The 18,404-nt window shown below is 48.4% G+C and overlaps 1 pseudogene; it reads right to left on the minus strand.

Annotated features, from left to right (window-relative positions):
* Window positions 1–18,133, minus strand: part of LOC146782956 (diamine acetyltransferase 1-like) — an 82,010-nt pseudogene extending 63,877 nt beyond the window's left edge.
* Window positions 18,134–18,404: the final 271 nt, after the last annotated feature.

Genomic DNA, 18,404 nt, shown 5'->3' on the forward strand with positions numbered 1-18,404 from the left:
ATACTGTTTGAGCGTTTGGTTCAGGCGCTCGGTTTGGCCGTCCGTTTGAGGGTGGTAGCTGGTGGACAGGGCGGTCTTAACATGCAGCGCAGTGCACCAAGTCTTCCAGAATTGCGCAGTAAACTGCGACCCCCGGTCCGACACGATCACCCCAGGTAATCCATGCAGTCGTACCACATTCTTTAGGAGTAGTGACGCCAATTCCCCGGCCGTAGGGACTCTCTTGCAGGGGATGAAGTGCCCCATTTTCGTCAAGTAATCCACCACCACCAGTATTGCCGTCATCCCCTGGTCTACCGGTAGGCCCACCACGAAGTCCAGTGATATGCTATCCCATGGTCTATCCGGGGTCGGAAGTGGATGTAAGAGCCCTTGGGTTCGGCCATGGTCGGCCTTCATGGTAGCACACGTAGGACACTCCTGTCCCCACCTCCTGACATCCACTCTCATGGTTGGCCACCAGAAATGCCGTCCCATGCTAGCCACCGTTTTTTCAAAGCCCAAATGACCTGCGCATGGAGAGTCATGGCACCAGATGAATGCTTGTTTCCTTAGCCTAGGCGTGGGTATCAATAGGCACCTGCCCTTCAGGGGTATCCCGTCCTTCAGCTGCCATTCTCTGTGACTGAGGAGCCACCTCCGCCATGCGAATGACCTGATCCCTCTCTTTATTCCCCTCAGGAAAGTATCCGGTTGGATAACCCCCAATACCATCCTCGGGGAAATGATGGAACGCTCGGTTGCAGGCAATGGTTCCTTAACTGCAGATTGACGGGACAGGGCGTCCGCCTTCCGGTTTTCCGTCCCCGGCCGATATGTGATGCGGAAGTTGAACCCCGCAAAGAAGATCATCCACCGCAGCTGCCTGGGAGAAAGGTGTCTAGTGGCCGTCATGAACTGTAGGTTCCGATGGTCCGTGTACACCGATACCACATGTCTTGCCCCCATCAACCAATGCCTCCATTCGGTGAAGGCGTCCTTGATTGCGAGAAGCTCCTTCTCCGCAATATGGTAGTTGCGTTCGGCGTCGTTGAGTTTGCGGGACATGTACGCAACGGGATGAAGCACCCCTGTGTCGTGGTTGCGTTGGGACAAGATAGCCCCCAGCGCCACATCCGACGCGTCCGCTTCCACCACGTAGGGGAGATCCGGATCGGGGTGAGCCAACACCGGCGCCTTACCAAAGGCGCTTTTCAGGGCCTCAAAGGCTTTGTTCGCTTCAGGGGACCAGACAAACTCCTTGGACTTCCTCAGTAGCTGTGTGATTGGGGCCACCACTCCTGAAAATCCATCTATAAACCGCCTGTAAAAGTTGGCGAAGCCAATGAAACTTTGGACGTCCTTCACGCTTTGGGGCACCGGCCATTCTTTCACCGCCTTGATCTTTCGTTCTGCCATCTCCTGTCCCTCTGGACTCAGCATCACTCCGAGGAATTCCACGGATGTGACGTGGAAGTCACACTTGCTGAGTTTACAAAACAGCATGTTGTCCCTCAGCTTTTGGAGCACAGCTTTGACGTGGTGTACGTGCTCCTCCACACTGGACGAATAGATGAGGATGTCGTCGATATATACGACCACGTAGATATCCAACTCCTCTCTGAATACCTCATTCAAAAAGTACTGAAAGGCTGCCGGGGCGTTGCACAGACCGAACGGCATGACGAGGTACTCAAAAAGGCCGAACCTGGTCTTAAAGGCGGTCTTCCACTCGTCTCCGTCCCTCATGCGCACCAGATGGTATGCCCCTTTCAAATCCAACTTGGTGTAGATACGAGCTTTCTTGACCTGTTCCAGAAGTACACTGATGAGAGGCAAGGGGTACCGATTTTTTATGGTTATCGCATTCAATGCCCTAAAGTCCACACAGGCTCTCAGCTCCCCATTAGCCTTCGGGATGAAGAAGAGTGGCGAGGCGGCCGGAGACTTGGACGGGCGGATGAATCCTAGCTTGAGGAGTTTATCCAGGTACCCCCGGAGATGCACGTTTTCAGGCTCCGTCAGGGCATACAGCCTGCCGCTGGGAACGCTGGCCCCTGGCACCAGGTCGATCTGGCAGTCAAACTGTCTATGTGGTGGTAGCACTTCCGCCTTCACCTCATCAAATACATCCTCAAAACTGTGATAAGCCTGGGGGAGAGCCACATCTTTTTCTGCCGCTGTAGCCACCGTCTGACTCCCGCTCTCATCTGCGTCAAGGGATTCCGTTCTTATTCCACAATGCAGGATGCAATACGGTGACGTCATTTCGATGCGATGTGTTGGCCAATCCACAAAGGGGTTGTGTTTCTGTAGCCACGGCAATCCCAATATGACGCCATATTGGGGCGCTCGGATGATGTTAAAATCGATTTGTTCCAAATGGTTCCTCCCATATCTCATCGGAAGGACCCCCGTGTGCTGTCCGATGGGCCCCGTCACCAATCGCCTTCCGTCTACCGCATAGACGTCTTCGGGTACTGCTTTGGGAAGAAGCACTAGCCCTAGCCTGCATGCCTCGTTGTGGTCCATAAACATGCCAGTGGCCCCTGAATCCACCATGGCCACAACGGGTATCCACTGGTCATGCACTCCCACGTGCACCGTGATAAACAGGTGTCGTTGTCCCTTAGTGACCGAGTTGGAAAGTGAAGGGATGGATGAGTGACTCCGAGATGCCCCTTCTCTGGTCTTGGAGTCCTCTAGTTTTCCGCCGGTATGTCCACCACGGCTGTTACCGACCGGTTGGCCCGATAACGTGACGTCTTCGGTTTGGCAGGGCATTCACGTACGTAGTGGCCTTTTTTGCCACAATATAGGCACAATCCTTGTTTACGGCGTGACTCTTTCTCCGTGGCTGTGAGGCTCGCTCGTATTGCGCTGATGTCCATGGGTTCTCCCTTGGATGCGGTGGAAGTTTCAGGACTTCCCACCGTCACATAGGATGGAAGGGATTTTCCTTTTCTCCCATGATCCCCCTTTCTTTCACTTAGCCTATGTTCCAGCCGTAATACCAGGTTGATAAGGCCCTCACATGTCTTGGGTTGAGGGTCAATATGAGCCACGGCGTCCTTGAGCTCATCGCACAGCCCTTGATGGAAGAGCGCCGTCTGTTTAGCAACAGGCCACTTGGTTTCCGCAACCAGCCTTCGGAACGCGTTGAGATACTGCACCAGGTCGTTGGATCCCTGTCTCAACTCAAGCATTTCACGGTACGCCGTGTACGAGTCAGCCCTTCTGTCGAATACCTTCAGGAATTCCTCGCGAAAAGCACCCCAATCACATAAGAGGGGGTCGTCCCTGCTCACCAGAGGTACGGCCCATTGTGCCGCGTTTCCAGCCAAATAGGATATAAGGAAAGCCACACGAGCCTGACTCGTGGGAAACGCCTTTGGTTTGCACGATAAATGTAGCGCCACTTGTGTGAGGAATACCTGCACTGTGTTAGGATCCCCACTGTACCTCTCTGGTGTTGCCAAGGGGATGGCTACCGGCATTTCCACTACTACCGCAGGGGTCTGGTTCGTGAGGGAGGTGCTGGGCGTGAGCGGGTCCAATTGGATAGCATCCAGTCTGGCTTTTACATCGGCTGTTTCTTGCCTAGAGGCAGCCACTTCAACTTGCATGGCCGCTAAAGCAGCCAGCACATCATCAAGTGTTGCCATGTCTGTTATCGACCGGGAGACAGTTAGTGTTATTAAGGTCGGATATTTTGTAACGCCCTGAACGTCTCAGGATCGTTTAACAGACACGACAATGAGGACGCAACCACTTGTGAAGGGTTAGTTCTTTTAATGAAGGCAAATAAAATACAAAGAACAAACAAAAGATATAGTCACTGGAATCCTCCAGGCTAAGTACGTTACCAGCCCACAGCACGGATGGTCCTAACCGTCCTCTGCATATACGCCGATCCCGGCGTATGCCAACAGAGGGCAGAAATGAAATGGCCGACAATGCCAATCGGTAGGCTGTGAGGGGCACGAAGAGTGTTGGGGAGAATCGAGGAGTCAGGGAAACACCCAGCCGGGGTCTCTACCTGAAGGGAGCAGCCGCTCAACCTCTTCCTCAGACTGCACCGGGATGCGGAGTCACCTCCTGGTGATGCGTCACCGATACCCCAATCACAAGCAAGAAGACTGAACCGAGAGCAGCCGCTCGATCGATCCTGTGGACTTCCGAGTCTGTAACGCGGCAAACACCTCCTGGTGTGCGTTACAGCTGGCAGTCCCTGTGTCTCTGGTCGGGCTGGGAGTTACGACTCCAACCAGCAAAAGCGCCACTGCGCTTGGACTCAGCCGAGTCAAAAAGCGAAGCTCAATGGTTGACCGGTAGAGCTTCCGGGTCCTTCACAGGTGACGATGGGGCAAGACACGGCCCAGGGAGTAACGACTCGACCTACCTCCGTTCTTGCCTTACTGGAGCACCACTCCGGAACACTGCTCTTCACGAAGCAGGTACGTCGGTGTAAACACAATATCCGACAGCCTTGTACCTCCCGGTTCCTCCCTTTATAGGGCGTGTTTCCCTTGAGTTATGTAACAGCTCTCCTGTTTACATAAGGGCGTGTTTCCCTTGAGTTATGTAACAGCTCTCCTGTTTACATAAGGGCGTGTTTCCCTTGAGTTATGTAACAGCTCTCCTGTTTACATAAGGGCGTGTTTCCCTTGAGTTATGTAACAGCTCTCCTGTTTACATAAGGGCGTGTTTCCCTTGAGTTATGTAACAGCTCTCCTGTTTACATAACCTCTCAACCGCTAAGCATCCTGGGAGATGTAGTCAGTTTTCGCTGGTTACCGTTTTCCTCCCCTCGTATGACAGGAATTCTTGACAGCAATATATGTCAGCAGTTCCTTACCTCCTTGTCTTAAATCTAACAACTCTCTATATATCGATTCTGTGGCAATAAGTCAATCAAATATTTTCTAATTTTTTTTTAATCTCTCCAGTTGTAAAGAAGATGGGTATCGGAATTTACCAAGGGTACAGCCCAAGTAGCTACATCACCACTCAGGTATGAGATCATGAAGGCTATACATGACAGTACATCTGATAAGGCTGTTGGTCGAACTAAAAAATGGTAATGCACCTGGGTAAGGAAGGTCTGGGTTTAAATCGAGGCCCCTGAAAACCTCTTTGTTAGCTCCTAAGGTACAGCAGCGGGAATGGTAACTGAGACAGTCTGCGCAGCTAATGTCGCAGTTACTGATACAGGAATTACCGGGAAGGCTCTAGACGCACTCAGATGACCCTGAATTTGAGCTACTTGAGTTGCAAGAGCTGAAGATTCTGTGAAGGCAGCTGTCAGAACTTTCTGCTTGTTTGCAAGTATTCTACACATGACCTCCATGGATTACATCTTGAAAAGGCCCGCTCAGGAGAAAATGTTGGGCTTTCTATACTGTCAGGCCCGGTTCCTCAGAAGTGATGCTCTCAAGAAGCCCTCCTTCTGGCAGCACTGATGATGAGTGTTACATTTTACCAGCGTATAGATATGGCCAAACGAGGGGAAGGGAAGTTAGGGTGGGTACTGCAGGGAAGGAGACTTGGAAGGAAAAAAGTTAGTCAACAATTCTTAGTTCTACTTTCATGAAGAATTATTTTTACATTTCACACAAGAAAATGTTTCTTGTTTCCACTAAGAGAGCACAGTTCAGAATTATAGTTCCTTATGTTAAGAACACAAAGTTTTTGATATTCCTGATTCAAAAGGTGTAACAGTTCTTTTCAAGGTTCATTGTGAATTTCCAAAACAAGCCTATTAATCTAAAGACAAATCTGCACTGACATGAACTAGAAATTATTTCTCAATGGTCTCTCATGGTATGGTTGGCTGATATCCCTTCACCAACCACTAGTGTTTTTTCCTATTTTGTCAGAAGAATTTCTGCTTGAGAGCCAGAAGACACTACCTCATCCGAACATCTGAAGAAGGTGAGTGGGGACTGAAAGCACGCAGTTAGAGAGTGCGGTGTCAGGAATCACGTGAAACCTTGACCTGTAGAAACCCTGGAACAGCTCAATGAAATTGAGAAACTTTATTGAGTGTTTGGCTCCTGGGTGTGGCAGCTCCCTTCAAAACCAAACATGAACAGCAAGCGCAGCTGAAAGGACACAACCTCTTTAAACCGAGGTGCTGTCTCAGAAGGCAATGGCCACAAACATGTTCCAGAACTTGAACCTGCTGCCAAAGGGAAACAACAATGAGGTCACCAGAGTCAGCACAAACAGATGAGTCATCAGGGTCAGCAGGTCATTTTAGCATGTTCCAGATGAACACCTTCTGCTAAAGGGACACAACAATGAAGTCACCAGAGTCAGCACATACAAATGAGTCATCAGGGTCAGCAGGTCATTTGAGCATGTTCCAGAACTGACACCTACTGTCAAAGGGAAACAACAAATGAGTCATCAGAGTCAGCACAACCCAATGAGTCACATAATGAAGCCCTTTGCTATCATGAGTGTTAAAGCACACAAAACAATAACAATAAAGACATTACAGTAAAACAACATATCGGGTTGTTTAAGCATTGGAACATTATTGGAATAAACATGCTGATAAGATGGACTTTTATATACTTGCTTTAATACTTGAGGCAAAGGGTTTGTGACTCAGGAGATTCCTACAATTTCAATGGAAGGGACAGTGGTTCTAATTCTATGCCCTTCCATTCAGTATGTCATTAGCCTCTTGGTATTTTACCAAGGTAATGAAACTTGTTGTTGAGACTCTCAGAGCGAGAGGAGTAGGCCTGATTGTTTATTTAGGAAACATGATCATCATGGTTCAGGAGCAGGCAGAAATAATGATTCATGTAAGCTGGACAGTCCGTCTGCTGAAAAAATTGGGTTTTGTCATCAAAAAGAAGAAATTGAATCTGACTCTGTCTGAATGCTTAGAATTTCTGGGATTTCAGTAATATTCCATGAAGCCATTATTACAGTTGCTAGTGAAGAAGATAAAGATTATCGAGAAATAACTGAGATCGACTCTGTTTAAGAATATTTTATTATTGAACTTGGTGGCACTGATTGTTGGTCTTCTAATCTCTTTGATCCAGGTGATATTTCTGCTGAAGAGACTTACGATCCAACATCTTCACAAAGGTTTGTCATATACAGACAAAATTATTCGATTGACGGATGGCAGATCAGAGCTACATTGGTGGCTAGAACATATAGACACCTGGAACCGCAGAGCCATTTTTGGATCAAAGTCAGAAGTCGTCATTTAACGGGATGCCAGCAAAGGGGGCTGGGGAGCCAGGTGTAGTTCACTCTCCACAGGGGGCTGGTGGTTAAAATGCAGAGTTAGCCGTCCACATCAATTATAAGGAGCTCTTGATAGGCTTCTTTGCCATCAGATCATTATCGCCTTAGAATGTGAACCGTTGCATCATTCTTCAGATGGACAACGTATCAATCGTTTGCAACATCAACAAGTTGGGAGGAATTAAATGAAAGATGTTAGTGGAGATCGCCAAAGATTTTTGTCACTTTTTTCTTCTACATCAGATTTTTGTGATGGAGTAATATCTCCTAGGTCAAAAAATGGGGTAATGGATTGGAATTCACATTACCTGAAGGATGCCAGTGATTGGACATTGCCCCACCAAGTTTGTCAGTTTCTTCTGAACAATTGAGGCCCTTGTTGGATCAACCTCTTTGCCTCCCATTTGACAGAGAGGTGATGGTATTTTTCAGCCCGAGTCTTCAGTATGCCTTTCCTCGTTCATGATGATTCTTCAAGTAGCTGCTCAGGTGAGATGACAGTGAGCAGAACTGATTCTAGAGCCTCCAATTTTGAAGGCTCGTCCATGGTTGCCGCTTCTTTTGGAGATCTTCTGTTGTGGGATCTTCTAGTGCCACTACCTAAATATCCGCTAATTCTGACAGGCAAGCTAGCACATCTACATCTGTGGCATGGGAAATTTCAGGGATTGTTGCCAGTGCTTGGAAGTTTGGAATAAGCTCCTTTCTACAACAAGCAAGTGCTCCGGCAGTGCTCATCAGCGATATTCTTTTTCGCGGAAGAGATGGATACATTGGTATAATGAAAGAAGTTTTCATTTCTTCGGGCGGATATATATTTTTAGATTAGTTTTCAGATACACTTGACTTCAGAGAGCTTGATTAGAGGTGAGTAAATAATATTTGGTCTGCTATTCCTTCAGGCCAATCCCAGGTGGATGGGAAACTAGTTGGGGTGCATCCTTTGGTATGTAAGTTATTGAAGGGAATCAGGTTATTGAAGACTCCTGTGCCAAAATATTCAAGTCTTCTGGATGTTATTATTAATATTATTAATAAATATTTATAAAGCGCCTGGCTACCCTTAGGCATCCCGCACTATCATTGACAAGCAAAGCAAAAAGGATGAACTGATTACGGCAGACTCTGGAAGAGCCAGGTCTTCAGCTGCCTCCGGAATGAGAGATGGTGAATGGATGAGCGCAGCTGGATGGAGAGATTGTTCCATAGTTTGGCAGCGTTGTGGGAAAAAGTGCGACCGCCTAATCATGCTCTATTAATTTTAGGTACCACTGCCAGAAACTGGCTGGCTGACCGGAGACATCTTGTTGGGTGGTAAAAGGACATACAAGAGTGGTTTATCTTAGGACCTGTCCCCAAAGCGTTTTATGAGCTATACACAATGGTTTGAACTTAATCTGTTCGCTTGTTGGCAGCCAGTGGAGTTTTTTAGAACCGGCTTGCCTGGCTGCACAATTCTGTACTACCTGCAGTTTCCTTATAGTGGTCTTTGTGGTGCCTAGGTAGAGGGAATTCCCGTAATCTGGACGTGAGAGCACATGCCTGGACTATCACTCTTTGTGCCCGAACCGAGAGCAGTGGGAGAATTTTCCGCAGCATTCTAATAATGCCAAAACATGATGCGGCTAACTTGATGCCTTGGCTATTAAAATTGAGAGATTTATCTAGCCAGACTCCCGAACTTTTGATCTGACCTTTGGGTGTTGGCGGTAGACCAAGACATTTAGGCCAACTTAGTCCCACTAATTCCGCTAAAGTGCAAGGGTAGTTACCTAGGATCATTGAGACAAGACTGGTCCATCCACGTGGCCACAGCTTCCATACAGGAGTCAATATTAATTGGTGTGTTCTTTGGATGCTTTAATGCTACAAACAATTGTGTGTCATCCGCATAGGTAATAATTTGAATCCCATATGGTAGGACTAGCTCGGCCAGGAGTTTGAGATAAATATGCCAGGGGGGTTCTGCTCTGGGTGAAACGCAACACACCCTTCACGATTATTAACTCTGTGAGAGATGATCAGGAGCGCTATGTAATAGTGAAGGGCTGCTTTGGAGGCACAGTGTTAACAATCGTCAATGTATATGGTCCAAATAACGATGACCCCTCTTTTTAAGCACAACTCTGGACACAACTGCATGAATTCCAACCCACAACTATCCTTTGGGGCGATGACTTCAACACTTGCCTAGACCCCACACTGGTTAGGTCCACTGGGAATGACAGGTATGGTAAACAATCGGCCAAAGTTTTAAGGGAAGGGATGGCAGACTGGGACATGGTTGACATATGGAGACACAGACACCCAGAAAGAAGAGAAGGCCCCTGCTTTTCATCAATGCACCTAACATGGTCCAGGCTTGATTACTGGATGGTGTCTCAAGATGTGTGCACATGGACTACTGACATTGCCCACTTACCCAAAACACTTTCAGACCATGCCCCGGTTCGAATCAAATTAGAAATCCGCATATCCCACGACAATTCACATGGAGACTGAGACAGGCGGCACTGCAGGATCAGGTATTCCAGGAGGAATTACGCCATGCAATAATAGACTTTTTTTAACATAACTCTGGATCGGTACAGAGTACAAGGACCCTCTGGGAGGCTTTCAAAGTCACCATTAGGGGACACTGCATTGGTAAACATGCAGGCATACTAAAGGATATACAGGGACAACTGGAAAGAATTGAAACTGACATTGCTAGATTAGAACGGGAATTTGAAGACACTCATGACAAAACATTATTGGCAGATATTAGAACACAGATTGATAAATACAATGAGTTTGCAGATGAGGAGATAAAATATATTGCACCCAAATACACTGCTAGGAATTATGGTGCGGGAGGAAGACCTGGTAGAGCGTTGTCATATAAACTCAAGCCCACTCACACCACGACGTATATTACGCAGATCCAAAACGAGCAGCGCTAAACAGTATACGACACTCAGGGCCGGACTGGCCGTAGCGGGCACTGGGCAATCCCCCGGTGCGCCGCACGGGTGGGGGCCGGTTTTGGGTCCCCAGGGGCCATTTTTGTTACAGGGCCGTTTTTGCAGCGTAGCTACAAAATCTGCCCTGTAACAAAATCGGCCGTAAACCGGCCCTGGCAAAGAGCTCGGCGGCACACCGGGGTGCCGCTGAGCCCTTTGCCAGGGCCGGTTTTGGTTCCCAGTCCAGCCCTGATGACACTCCAGCTATTTTAGAATGTTTTGCCAAATACTACACTCAATTATACACTGCTCAGGCGCAGTCTTCCACATCTGATATACAAGGATATCTGGATGACTTAGCAGTGGCATGGCTATCAGACACCCACCGAGAGTACTTCTGTCACCACTTTACTAAAGACGATATTATAGAAGCCATTAACTCCCTCCCAAATAATAAAGGACCGGGACTAGATGGACTCCCGTGAGAATTTATAAAGAATTCCGAGATCTACTGGTCCCACATTTGGCTGAAATGCTTGAATAAGCCTATGAAGAAGGCGCTCTCCCGACCTCATTAAGTGAGGCGCTTCTGATAGCACTCCCGAAACCAGGCAAGGACCCCACTGAGTGTGAATCATACAGGCCTCTATCCCTGATAAACATAGATGCTAAAATTTTAGCAAAAATAATAGCGAACAGAATACAACCGCTTCTATGTAATCTAGTACTGCCAGACCAGGCTGGCTTCATGCCAACACGGTCCACCACCCACAATATCCGTACCATTTTTGCGCTATACCACCAAATAGATCCGGATATGCCAGCAGCCGCGGTACTATTAGATGCCGCCAAGGCATTTGACTCGGTGGAGTGGCTCTTCATGTTTGTTACCCTTTGGAAAATGGGGTTTCCAGACCCGTTCCTAAAATGGATATCACTACTATATACTGCGCCGAGGGCACGGATCAGAATAAACGGGTACACATCCAACCCTATAGAGATTACACAAGGCACCAGACAGGGCTGCCCGCTGTCACCAATGCTCTTTGCATTAATCCTGGAACCAGTGGCCTGTAAAATTCGGCAGAAGCACTCTGAATCGGCCTTACAATTCGATCTCGGGCCCATTGGAATTGCACTGTGCTCTGACGATATGGTCCTCTACACCACGCACCCAGACAGGAACCTACACCGGCTCATTAAAGAATATGTCAGGTATGAGCAATATGCAGGCCTCAGAATAAACTGGGATAAGTCAGTCGTGATACCTCTCACTGCAGACACATTGGAACTCGATCTGGAATACCCCTTAAAGTGGCGCACAGACCCAGTTAAATACTTAGGTATCTGGATACACCCAGATCCAGAACTGGTCATCATGGAGGATTATGGCAAGGCGCTAGTGAGACTAGAAGAACAGGTTGACAAATGGATAAAAATGCCCCTCTCAATGGCGGACAGAATAGCCCTACAGAAAATGATTGTACCACCCAGGTTCCTATATCTGTTTTGGAATATACCAATATGGCTAAACAAGGACTTTTTTGTCAGACTTCGCTCTATCTTGCAGAAACTGACATGGGCAGGCAAACAGGCAAGGACTAGTTGGAAGGTCCTAACTCAACCGTACCATCTGGGAGGATTTGGGGCACCAGATTTCCACTTATATTTTCTCTGCGCACAGGCACAGCATGCACACTACTGGACGACACCCCACGCATTCATCCCACATATTGCGGTGGAAAAAGACAGCGTATCTCCCGTGCCACTGACTGCACTCATAGCTGACCCGATAAAATATACACCACGAGACAAGATACATACAGGCCTATGCACCTCTAGGGCGTGGCATGCGCTGGCACATAGAGCACATAAGTAATCGGTATATGCACGGGCGCTACCTACGGCGAAACACCCTAAGCTCACTGTAAAGCCGGAAAAGAAAATGCATACTTTGATGAAGGAGATGGGACTGACCTCTATTGGACAATTATTCCCTCATAATAAATTCATCAAATGGACAGACCCCTCACTATGCGCTCATCAACTCCCCCTGAAGAAATTCGTATACTTACGTTTGCGCACAGCAATCAGGTCACTATACACCACCTTCCCAACGAACTTACGCAATTGAACACATCACAAATACTGTTAACAGCTCCTACTCGAAAAAACTTGGTAACACGCCTATACAACGTGGCCCAGGAAGAACAAGATGAGAAACCTACTGCAGCATTAGGTAGATGGGAAATAGCACTGGGCGAGACAATAGACGAACAAGACTGGCACTACAGTTGCACACAACTCACGCTCCTCACATCAAACTGCAACTTGCGCATTATTCATTTTAAATTCCTTCATCAACTATACTACACGCCGGCTAAACTACATAGACTAGGCCTAAGAGAGACGGATGCCTGCCAGAGATGTAATGCACCAAGCGCTGACTTCCTGCATATATCATGGTCATGTCCACAACTGCAGCCATACTGAGGCGAAGTCACTAACTCACTGACTGACATGTTATCGGAACAGATCCCTAACACCCCCTTAGTGTGCATTCTAGGTGTTGGGAAATTTAAACATGCTAGACGTAGGAAATTCTTGGCAGTTGCACTACTGCTTGCAAAGAAGCGCATAGCGATGAGATGGGGAAGCAAGAGACCCCCCCAGGTTTAAAGATTGGATCGCGGACATGACCTACAGTAAGGCAACGTTGGAGACCTACGCAGAGGACATTCCACAAGCCTCGCGACCCAGAGACTTCTGGGAACCACTGGTCCAATACTTACAAGCGACCCCAGAGTCCGAACCCACAGACTGACTTACGACAACACAAGACCTTAAACCAACTTATTAGATGTACTCAACATGTAATAGATGCAACGAGAAGTGCGAAATAGCAAACCCGGTGGGGGTGAGGAACCTCTTGTGAACCAGGATATCATCTGTAGTAGCGGGAATTGTAAAGTGATAAATGATGTGTATGGTGTAGATTGTACAATAAGTGATATGTAAAGTTAATGTCTGGTAATCGCAATATCTTTAATGCTATGTACCTGCTGGTTGGAAAGGAGAAAAAAATATATAGTTATCTGACGCTATAGTAGGATTAATTTCTCCCACTGGTTTGGAACTTACCAGAGCCGAGGACCAGGCCTCTGCCGAGAGTTTTGCCCAGGGAAGCACCCAGTTCTTACAGGTTTGTCTCCCCGCCATCTGATGTGGGGTGTTCCAAGTAATCGGTATTATAAAGTGATCTGACCATGGTATCAGGACAGGGCTTCCTGTGCAGAGCTGTGTGTCATTTGAAAAGACTGGGTCCAAGATATGACCTTTTTCCTATGTAGGGCTAGACACTTTTTGTAATAGCTGAATGGCCAATAGGTTTTGAGTGAGATCTACTGCCTCCGCCTTAGAGGATTCTCTAAGTGTAAGTTAAGATCGCCTAATTAGGTCAAATTAGGTGACGTGCTTGCTAGTCTAGCGGCAGCATCTGTTAGTGATTTTATAAACTTCCCGCACGGACCAGGGGGATGGTAGACCAAGATTTTTGAAAATTTGAGGGTTGGTGTGAAGGAGATCGATCTTCGACATACTTTCGCAGTCTGATATAGTATCCGTCCCTATACGCCCTCTCAAGTGATCTTTCAGAATGATGGCGATGCCTCCACCTTTCTTCACCTCCCTATCTAGTCTCAAAATGTGGTAGCCCGGGGGCAAAGCTTGTATCACATCTGGTTCAGAGTTCTTGTGAAACCAGGTTTCTGTTAAAAACAGGACTTCCGGCTGTTCCTTGATCAATAGAGTATTAAGTTCCCACACATGTTTCGGGAGGGATCTGCAATTGAGGAGGAACATTTTGTGTTCACTCTGCCATTCTGTTGTGGAATGTGATAGTGTGATATTCGCTGGGTCTAAAGAGCAATATGCACAGGATGCAGGGAAATTTGTGATGCTAATGGAATGTGTGCATCTGTCTCTGAGTGGAATTCGCATTCTATACAATTGGGAGACCGAGTATCTTTGATTGTCTTTAGCCCGTGGGCTAGGGGTTCTGGCCCCAGGTCCTGGAAGGGCACGGATGGGTGCAGACGGGCTTGCCTTCGCGCGTCCGCGCTTCCATGCGACTTAAATAGTTATCTCTGCTTCCGCCTGCCTGCCTGAGCCCCGCCTACTCCGGCCACCTCCCTCCACACAATCGGAACTTCTGCGGTGGACCGGGGGTCGGCTCGAGGTAGAGCCTAAAAGGTACAGTGCGCTTTTTTTGTTAAAAATACCATTGAGATTAAAATGTAAAATCCGTGTTAAAAATGCCTCCAAAGTGCAAAGTGCTATGTGGTGTCGTTCTTGTTCTCTCTGGTCACTTACTTGTTGTCGCTAACATGATATTGCGATTGCTTGAAAGATGGCCAGATAATTATGATTTGTCAAGGGAACCAGCATCAGCAAAGTTGAGCATACTATAATGTTTCAGCTCAGGCAGACGTGTCTGACTTAAAGGCTCTACAAGGTAGAGGGTTTTTGCCTGAAGGAGGTTCTTTTCACATTTCTAGGTACAAACTGGCACATGCATCAAGCCAAAAGCAGCTCGCAAAAATAGCGAATAGCTATTTGCGAGCGCATGCAAGCGAATCCCCATGCATCAAGCAGAAAAATGAAATTCGCAAAATTACCGACTCGCAAATACCGGGATCCCAGATATAGCGATTCGGAATCAGCGGCACCCAGATTAGCGGGAGCAAATAAGGAATCGCAGAATCTACCCGCAAATGGATGCATCAAAAATCGCTAATAGCGATTTCCTCAAAAATCGCTATTTAGCAAGAGCAGAATAAGGAGAAACATAACCAGGTGGTAAATCATTTTTGCAAAACATAATTGGAATACAATACATGGAGCTGGAGAGGGTCATTGCAACTAACCAATTAGTCCATAGAGGACGCTGACAAAGGCGACACTCTACTTGTGTGATAGGAGGATGAGGACCCATGCAGCAGGCCAGGGCAAGAGGAGAGTCCAGGAGATGGCCTTCTGCCTGTGCATCAGTCAGATGTGACACACTCAAGAGGACACATATGAGTAGTACTTGAGCAACGCTGCGATACAACTCAACCACATAGCCTAATTGGAAACAACAATGCTGCGCCAAACACAGAGGACCCATGAACACCGTCCCCGTGTCCAGGTGCAATGTTGCTTGCACCTACTTGCATCCAAAGGTGTCCAGGGGGTAGTGGCAGTAGTGGGAGGGGTATCACTAGGCTCCCACTCACGTGTTCAGATGACCTCCTTGGCTGCCATGATGACTCAGAACCACAACCACAGCAGCCTCCCCAAAACCCAAATGGATTGGAATCCACCCAGACTCCATTCATATAGGATTGCACAGTTCCCTATTGCGATATGAATGGCTGGATAGCACACACGACCCATATGTCCACCATCAGGCAATGAGGAGAGCTTCCGAACCGGACTTGTTATCACTCCATCAACGTCCAACCAATGTGCAATGTGGATGACATCATGTCGGACATCGCAGCGCAATCTCCTTGGAGCATCAATGATCCACACATCTTCCGATACATTGGCATTCACACATGCCTGCTCAGAGGGGGACATGGTGAGGGACACCTGCTAGGTCAGACAATATACTCATGCACACTAAAGCATACTGTAAAGGCAATGCTAACCTGACACATACACATTCCACACTACCCTGTAGGTGACAGTGCATGCGCGGTGAGGTACTATTTCATGACTCCATTGTTGAACCCAGGCGCCCAACTATAGCTGCGGTACAACACACCACCCACCAGGAGAGGTAATGTGATTGAAAGGACATTTGGATAGGTCAAGAGTAGGCTCCACATCCTGCACAAACCTGGTGATGCGATGCTGGACCATCCGGTGACCTGCTGTCGGATAGTGGCAGCATGTGCACTGTAGCCCATCGTAGCTCCCAGGATACACATACCCATAGATGGCCACGGCACTGTGGACAATCAGCCCCCTGTACACCCACCACACCCGCATCCTGCAAGGTATGCGGAGGGGCAGTTGATACGTGCCCACATCACCCAACATATCCTCAAATGTACGTAATTATGAGACAGAAACGATCATCAATCACATGGCAAGTGTTATTGACACTTGCACATGGACTCTTGTGAGTCTAAACATACATGTAGCCAAAGGATACATTCACGTCATGTACCGGGGCACTATGCAGATTGAGTTATTGTACTCCATTGGCAGTCCCTCTGTATGTGCTGACCATGGTTACGCCACCATGGGCAATTGTCCCGAGGGATGTGACTGCTCAGCGCTTCCTCCCACGCACACTGAGGCGCCTATCTCCTGCAGCGCCATCCTCACCCATTGGTGGAATCGGAGGTGTTGAACGGCGTGCACTACACCTTCTGCCAGTGCTGACTGGCGCAGACATGCTGCTCACGCTGGATGCCCCCTCACTCCCCTCTTCTCCAGTGGCATTGCTGAGCCCACCTACACCGGCCTGGATCTGCTCTACAGCAGTTGTGACTTGGCCAAGGGCCCTGGCCACGTCCCCACAACAATGCCCCATGTCGATCTGCATTGCCACCGACCGACGTGACAGCAGTGCAGTGGCGTTGCTCAGCTTGTGGTTGGAGCGTGTCAATCCAGCCAGGCGCCCCATGAATTGGCGATGCCTCCTCCGGTCGGTATTCTGCCCCTCCTGCATCACACGCACGAGCTCGAGCAATGTGGCATTGGTGTCCCTGTTGCCCTCCACAACTGCTTGAGTGAGGTCACTCATGCGCTCTGCCATGGTTGCAAGGTTCTTGTTCAATTTGCCCATTTGCATACTGATGGATCCCATGTGGCGTGCCTGCAGGCGCTGCACCCTTCTCATCTGCAGCTCCAAGGGTCCCCAGACATTTGGAGTGGATGGCTCCCGCGCAGTTGTGTGGCCCCTTGCCCTGCGTCTGTGCATCGTCGGGACGGGTGTCTGCAGGGTGGTGGTGGACCTCACTCGCGGCGGCCCTTCTGCAGTTGCCCTTTCAGGTTCAGGTGTGCTCTCCATTGGCTGCATGGGAGGGACTGTAGCCCTGCGTCGTGTGGGTGCATGGGATGCGCTGGGAGGTGTGTCTGGTCTTGCTACGGCAGGCTCTGCGGTGGACTGGCCGCTCTCCCTGCATTCGCTCCCTTCACTGTCTCCTTCCTCTGCACCTGTGGTGTGAAACAGTGCAGGATTAACATTTCATTCGATAATGTTTCTCTACATGGTGCTTATGTCTGCTCTTACGTTCTCACTCTCTGTATTCCCTGTCTGTAATGCATATTGGGCACAATGGTCACACTAACTGATATGTGACTCACTAATTGGTTCATGGGACTACAACTCCCAGGATGCATCAGTAACTGTATATGGACTGTGGACTGGGGTTGGTTACAGCTTCCTGCCTTCTTATTATTGTATGGGCGCTATTATAATGTACATTGATGGGTATATCATAGTGCCTCTTACCTTCAGTACTGCAGGCTGCGCCGGATGTATCCAACTGCGTGACCCCTGCAGCAGCTTCAGGCAGGATTGTGCCCTCCACCAGGTCCTCCAGGGCTGTGTTGTCCGGGACTGTCGATGGACCTCCTCCGGTGCTCCTAGCCTCCCTCAGCCTCTGGGCAATTCGCTCCTTGGCACGGCTGCGCAAATCATACCAGCGTTTCTTTAGATCGTCAATACTGCGGTGTGTCACTCCCACAGCATTGACCCTTGACTTTATCTTGTTCCAGAGGCGTCTTTTCTCTGCATCTGGGACTTTAAGGGAGAGCTTCCCGAAGAGCTTGTCATGGCTCTTCACCACATCCTCAATAAGGTACTCAAGTTTCCTCTCACTGAACTTCAGTTTTCGTTTTCTTGCACCTGCACCCTCCTCAGCTGCTGTATTTGCCATTTCCCTGGTTTGCAGTGGTCTGGATGCTCAATGGTCCTCTTCACAGCTCCTTACAGGCACTCAGCTTCCTGCTCTGGCTTCCTCTGAACACAGAATGCACCATGGGAAGAGTTACTTCCTGGTTCTGATGTCATCAGGCTGTTCCCAATGCGACTCTCGCAATTAGCGATCTCGCAATTTGCGATCTCGCTAATAGCGATCTCGCTATTTGCGAGATCGCTAATGGAGTGTTTTCAGCTAATAGCGAGTTTTGGGTGCTTTTTCGCTAACG

The sequence above is a fragment of the Triturus cristatus genome, chromosome 12 (assembly GCF_964204655.1).
Source record: "Triturus cristatus chromosome 12, aTriCri1.1, whole genome shotgun sequence".
In the NCBI taxonomy this organism is placed as follows: Eukaryota; Metazoa; Chordata; class Amphibia; order Caudata; family Salamandridae; genus Triturus; species Triturus cristatus.